Source organism: Cannabis sativa, unplaced genomic scaffold (genome assembly GCF_029168945.1).
Source record: "Cannabis sativa cultivar Pink pepper isolate KNU-18-1 unplaced genomic scaffold, ASM2916894v1 Contig7, whole genome shotgun sequence".
Lineage (NCBI taxonomy): Eukaryota > Viridiplantae > Streptophyta > Magnoliopsida > Rosales > Cannabaceae > Cannabis > Cannabis sativa.
The window spans coordinates 9719022-9726485 of NW_026870043.1; the positions used below are offsets into that span (position 1 = coordinate 9719022).

At 27.9% G+C, this 7464-nt stretch overlaps 1 long non-coding RNA gene across 1 annotated transcript; it reads left to right on the plus strand.

Moving 5' to 3' along the window:
* The first annotated feature begins 2207 nt into the window (after positions 1–2207).
* Positions 2208–6842, plus strand: LOC133033425 (uncharacterized). Its single transcript, XR_009685593.1, has 2 exons — positions 2208–6497; positions 6598–6842. It is a non-coding gene; the product is annotated as an uncharacterized LOC133033425 (long non-coding RNA).
* Positions 6843–7464: the final 622 nt, after the last annotated feature.

Here is a 7464-nt window from a genome sequence, read left to right on the forward strand (position 1 = left end):
TCCTTATTGGAAATTTATAAATTATATTTTAAATATTTAAATAACTTAGATATTTTTGTAGAAATATGAATTATGCTTAATTTAAGATATTTTGACATATAATTAGGATAATTATTATTTATTTATTATTTTATTCTTAAAATAATAATTATCTAACCACATCTATTTTAAAATTAGTTTATTTTATTATTTTAATTTTATCAAATTATAAGATTTGAAAATGATGTTGAGGTTTTTTTTTTCTTTCAAATCATTGATCTTATTTGATATTTAATTTAATTTGATAAAAATAATTCAAATAAACCTAGATATTTTCAATTAGTTTTTATTTTTGAATTTTAAATTTTGATGAATATTTAAGGTTTTTTTTTTAACAACCCTAAATTTTCAAAATTTAGTTGGTTAGTTTAAAATAACAATTTAATTATATTAATATCTTATTTCACATCTGTTACATGGACAATGTTTATTTATTTTGTTTATTCAAAATTTTTTTTTAACAAACCTATTATTTATTTTATCTAAATTAGTATGATTAACTTGTTGACAGATCCAATGATCTGATTTTAATCATAGTCTAATTGTCAATAGATCTTATAAATAATTTGTAGCAGGTAAATTTTGTACTCCTTTCATCTGTGTAAACCTAGTAACATGATAGGGCCCATCCAAATCATTTGACCTGTGTGAGCCTATATGTTTGCTATTGGGCTTAGATGCATATCAGAAGCCCATTTAAGTTTTACTAATTAAATGGACTAGGTTGCTAAAATAAAATTTGACATAAGTAAATTTATTTAGGCCCAAATTAGAATTGGGCTTATTCAATGAATAACATTTGTTTATTTAAAGGTTAAATTCCTCTCTTTTGGGCCTTGTGTGAGAGTTAAGGGGCCAATAGCAGTGGGTACGACATACTGAACCCAGCCCTCCCTCAATGAACTACCCTAATTGTGAAGGCCCATTTGCCTTATTTAAATAATTGTATTAGGTTAATTATATTAGTCTAACCTAATTAAAATTGAATTAGCAACATAATTAGCTTTAAAATATATGAATTTAGTTTTCATTTAATATTTTAAAGTTAATTTTAGAAAAACACTTAGTTAATGAAATATATTCTAGATAGTTATTTCTAGTACTAGTTATTTTTTCTAATATTCAAATAGGAAAATATTTTAAGTTGAAAATTAATTATTTATTTTAATTAATTTTGGACCAACTTAATTATAGAATATTTTTCCTAGTATTAAATTAGAATTAATAATTAAGTTTCTTTTATACTTGATTATTTAATTCCTTTATTTTAATACATTTAATTAAATTAAAAATTAAATATTTAAGTTGATTTCATTCTTGATACTTAAATATTATTATTTTCATGATATTTAATTAAATAGAAAATTATTTTAAGTTTGAAATCTTATTTCAGAATAACTTAAATTTGAATAATTTTTAAAATATATTTTATTTTATTTTATTAATCATTTTTTTATTATTTTCGAAATTGCCTTTTTTTTATTTAAATGCAGAAATTTCGAATTTTACTTGAAAAATAGATTAAAGTTGAAAATTATTTATTTTAATTTTGGACCAACTTAAATCAATGATTTTTTCATTTAATGATTAATTAAAATAAATGAACTAAAATGTATTATAATTAGAAAATGAATTAATTAGTCAATGAAAGTCTAGATAGATATTATCTGTTTTGCTTGAAGTATTTTTCAAGTGATATTTAATTAAATAGAAAATTAATATTTAAGTTGATTCTTAATCATGATACTTAAATATTTGAAATTTTCCTAAATATTTAATTAAATAGGAAAATTATATTTTTGTTGAAAATTAATTTTTATTAATTAATTTTAGACCAACATAAATTGGAATAATTTTTCAGGATTTATTTTTTTATCTTATTTTAAAGCAATTTCGAAAATTATATTCTTATATACTTTAATTTTTCGAAATGTAATATATATTTATAGAAAATTAAATTTGAGTTGTAAATTAATTTAAATTAATTTTGATACAACTTAAATTGAATAATTTTCTAAATATTTATTAAAGATTATTACTAAGATGGAATATAATTCATTTTATTTTTCATATCTATCTAAGTATAATTTTATAAATATTAAATTAAAATTTATATTTATAATTTTTCATTCTAAATTGGAAATTTTAATTAAATAAATATATATTTACAATATGAAACAAGAAGTTTATAAAAAAAAGAATAATTTTGACTCTCGCTAATCGGAGCATCGTTGGATTCTTATTTTGAATTCGAAATTATCCTTTTTTCTCTTAGCTTATTCATTACGAATTAGCTTAAATAATATACCATTGGATGAATGGTTTATAAATCATATAATGTCATTCTATTTTCCCTTAAGAAATTGAATGACGCATTTGATTATATTCCCGACATTCTATCCCGAAATGATATAAATCCTCAATCTTAGAAATCTCCTACTTATGTATACTTACTTTAGGCAAATCAGACTTAGAGTTAGATTAGTAGTGGTGGTCCAAGAAAGAAGAATACTCATGTATATTTGGTATAAATTTAAGCCTTTGACTTTAAATTTTAGATTCTAAATAGAAATTTTATATTTATATTTCTAGAATATAATACAGTTACACTTTCACAAGTGTTTAATAACCATTTTTTATCAATGGATTCAAACTGTATGTTAAAGTATGGAATATGAGTTTAGTATTCTGTGACCAGGATCCACTTACACTATTCTAAGAAGTCTTTATTATAACTAAACCTAAGTCATCAAAAGACCACAACCACATATTTTATAAATCTATGGCATTTGTATCTTGTTGATAGTGGTTTTGACAAGATCATTCTCTGCAAAGAGTCAATATGCCTATATCCACTGAAAGTATAATCATCTCATTCGCAGATGGATGTATATTCAGGGGTGGATATGAGTTTTCGTTATGTTCTTAAGACGATCACTCTAAATTTTACCTTATGCAAAAGAAATTTGAAATGTTTAAAAAATTTCATGAATTTCTAGCAATGTTGAAAAACATTGAGGTAAGTGGTTAAAGATCTTGCGAACTGATAGGGGTGGAGAAATATTTGATCAATATGCAGTTCAAAGATCATTAAGTTGATTTTTTAAATTATATCCAAACTTACCTCCCTAGAAATTCGATTTGCATATTGATGATTAGTTACTAGTCGTTGCCTAAGTCCTTCTAGGGATATACCCTAGTGAAAAGAAAATTTTAGAATGATAGAATAGTTGTGTACTTAGTGTAAACCATTACTAGATTCATGGATGACCTAATCAAAATCTTAAGAGAGGCTAGAACTGTTAACTAAGATTTGCATGTTTGTTATCTATTCTAAGTGATTAGGGGTGGACCATCCCATAGTCATTAGATTAGAAAGTGTTTGTTTCAACAAATACTACTTTTCTAAGAAAAATGACTAAGTCTGAAAACAAAGTAGCAAAGTAGAGGAGATATTTTTTTTTATTCCAAAAGTGTTCTATCATCTTATTCGATACAAGATGATCCCACTGCCTCTGTTATTTTAACACAACCGAAGAGGACAATACCATTTAGATTCTTAGACAATAGTCACAGTACTTTGTCGTAGTGGGAGGGTTTCAAGGAACTCATCCTGTTATGACTTGGAAGACACCGGTGATTAAAATCCATTGTTAGTTTAAACGAGTAATGGATTGTCAGAATAAGAAACTAAGAAGTAAAGCCAAGAAAACTATGGTTAAAACCATTCATGTGGAACAACCAAAAGTTTTCTATTACAAGGACATGAAAGGAAATTTCGTTTGTAGGTCTATTCAATGGACTTAACAAAACTTCCTATTCCTAGTATTATAGGTTTGAATTTATCTAAACCTATGGCTTGTGGTATATCTAGTTAATTACTTACTCTAGTACAAGCAACTTACTTTAGTAAGATGCTGAAGCATTTTCTTTTCTAATGGCAATCTATAGAAGCTTCTCGACTTCTAGACATAGATTTTATTTATCTAAGGAAAAGTCTCAACTATTCCAGAAAAGTTAAAGCCATGAAAGAATTCTTTGAATCAACAGTGAGAGGTCTCAGATATGCTTCAGTATGCCTTAGTCCAGACACCTGCTGTTGAGTGGGAGTAATGAGTGGGTATCAGATTAATCCAGGAAAGGAACATTGGAAGACAATCAAGTAAATCTTAAGATTAAGAAGAGGAACTATATGTTAGTCGATAAGGGTGCATTTAATACTCTTAGACTACACCAAATCAGATTTCTAGACTTGCCTTAGTGCTAGAAAGCTTGCTGATGAGATGGTGATTACTCTGGGGGTGGACTAGTGATTTTGGAAAAGTGTAAAAACCTATCTGAAGTCTCTAAGTCTACCAGAGAGAGACTGAATGTTAAAGTTGCAGGAAAGATACTTATTCAATCTAAGGAAAGTTCTATACATTTTTGGCATTTGTTCCAACATTTATAAACTACAACTGTTACTTCCTGACTAACGCAAAGTAGTTGCCAAAAAGTATAGAATCCAGTATCCAAAGAGAGTAGAAATATAGAGAGGAATTTCACAATATCAAAGTATTTTGTGATTAAGGAAAAGTAATGGTGGAGGAAAGGTTGTGTTGAATACAACTTGTCAGATCCTATTATGGAAAGTATACTACATACTACACTTGATTTGTATATCAAGGTGTTGAGATTATTTGAAATGCACTTTTTGTTTTATATTAGTACAAGTGGGAGTTTGTTGGGTTTTGTGCCCTAAATAAAACCTATTTCAATATAATCAAATTTACTAGTTAATAAAGATCAGAAATAACATTTTAAGTTACATAGTTCACATGATTTATTTCATGATTATAAATTCTATTAAGTCCAGAACATATGTATTTGTTAATGATTATAGTGTTGTCAGCACAATGGAATATAATCTTGATTATACTTTCAAAAGTTTAATTCCCTGATTTGTCAGTTCACTGGATTTAGACTGCATGATAATCAGCGATAAGTATACTTACACCTTGGATAAGTGTTATGTCCTTTCCAGGGCATTGGTAAAATTTACAAGTATCGGATGTATGGAGTATACATTGGAAGGGACCGATATTGAACTTTGATTAGATATGTTAAATTTACCGTAATATCTATTCAATTAAATATCACCTAGTTGATCCTAGATCAAATGATCTCAATCCTGATATGGTTAGGTTCGATCTCAACAGTATTATACATGTTCTTTGATTTGTTAGTTAAACCTATTTTTGGGTCAAGGTGATACGTACATTTTGGGAACATGGTAGTGCAATTAAGTGGGAGCGCTAAACATAGATATGGAATCTATAGCTTCTATAGGTATTTAGAAGTGAAACGATGATTTCCTTCGAGCTTGCTAAATAGAGATAAATGATAGAACGTTCATTTTAGTGACTATATTAATTCACTAAAATATCATTTATAGGTGGCAAGTGTTTTAAGGATAAAATACATTGAAAGGGTGTAACGATAATTTTATCCCTATGCAATGTAGATCATCTACAGAGGATCATTAATTATTGGGATTATAACAATGGATAATTTATAGCGTATCTATATCGTGAAACATATAGAGCGTTTTATATGACTGAGAGTGCAATTCCAAGTTCTATGCGTGGATGCAACAAGGAATTAATAAGTCAGTGAATTTACTTGGTAAATTCTTGGTCTGCTTATTGGAAGCTCGGTTATATAGGCCCATGGTCCCCATACTAGCTGAGACCATACTGCTTGTAAGACTTAGTTAATTGATTTTTATTAATCAATTATAATTCTAAAATTAGACTATGTCTAGTTTATGAATTTTCACTAAGCAAGGGCAAAATTGTGAAGAAAAGAGATGTTAGGTTTTATTTATTAATTAAGAGACTTTATATGTCTAATTAATAAATGCATTAAATGACAATATTATTTAATAATTAATTTTTAGTTATTAAATAATTGGAATTGGCATTTAAGTGGTTAAATTAGAAAATTGGCGTTTTTGAGAAAATGGGATGGAAAAATGACAAAATGGCAAAATTACAAAGTGGGCCCATTATCCAATCCTAGGGCGAGCCACACTAATGCAATTTACCATTTATTTTTTCATTATTTTAATGCTAATTAAATCTAACCTAAACCTAGCTGGTTACCTATAAATAGGAAGTGATGGCTTCAGGAAAAAGATGATGTATCTCATTCCTTCAGAGAAAAATTCTAAGCCTTCTACCTATACCCTAGCCGCCACCCTCTTCCTCTCTTTTCTTCTTCATATTATTTAGCCTTGAGTGATAGAGTGAGTGCCCACACACATCAAGTGGTATCTCAATCATAGTGTGTAAGACTGTGAAGAATCCAATCAACCAGAAGGAGAATCGGGGTCAAGAAGGAGAGAAAGAGATTCAAGTTCAGATATTGATAATGCTCTACTACAGAAAGGAATCAAGGGCTAGAGATCTAAACGGAAGGTGATGAGTCCATATTTGTCTTATAAATATGATTAATTTGCGTATTAATATTCTTAAATTATTCTTTAAATTATTGATTAGTGTGATTTAAATTTGTTAGGTTATTTTAAAGACTATTCATGCATTTAAAGTCTTTTGGAGGGATTTTAGCATATTTTGGTGGAAAATAGTGGAAGTCGGCGAGCTCGATTGTGTTGGGTTTTATGCCCTAAATAAAACTTCATTTCAATGTAATCTATTTTATTCAACATCAATAAAGAAACAGAAGTATTTTTCATTCATTTGTATATGTTTTGGTTCACTTTATCAATTCCTTGTCTATTTGATTTATAAATTCATCTTAAACCCTTTTCACATACTTAATCCTGTTTATTGTGTTGTCAACACTTTGGAAAGTAAACATGACTATGTGAATAAAGTTTCCTAGATTTATCAGACACAGGGTTTTACTGATATGATAATCTACAACAAGAGTTTACTTGCATTTGGAGAAATGCTATGTTCTTTCCAGAACATTGGTTAAAGTAAAGCTCAGGTTGGATGCATGGAGTATGCATCGGAAGGGATCGATATTGAACTTTGACTTAGATTTTTAAACTTACCGTAAAATCTATTCAAGTCAATATCGCCTAGTTGATCCTAGATCAAATGTTCTTAATCCTGTTATGATTAGGCTCAATCTTGAAAGGCTATTCGTGTTCTTTGATTTGTTAGTTAAGCCTACTTTTAGGTCAGGGTGATACGTACATTTTGGGAATACGGTAGTGCAATTGAGTGGGAGCGCTAACATAAACATGGAATCTATAGCTTCTATCTGGCGAATAGTAAGCAAAGGATGATCTCCTTCGAGCTTGACCAAACGAACATAAATGGTGGAGTACTCATTTCACATAAGCTGAAATATCATTTATACGGGGTCAAGTGTTTTAAGGATAAAATACATAGTAGGGTGTAACGGTAATCTAAT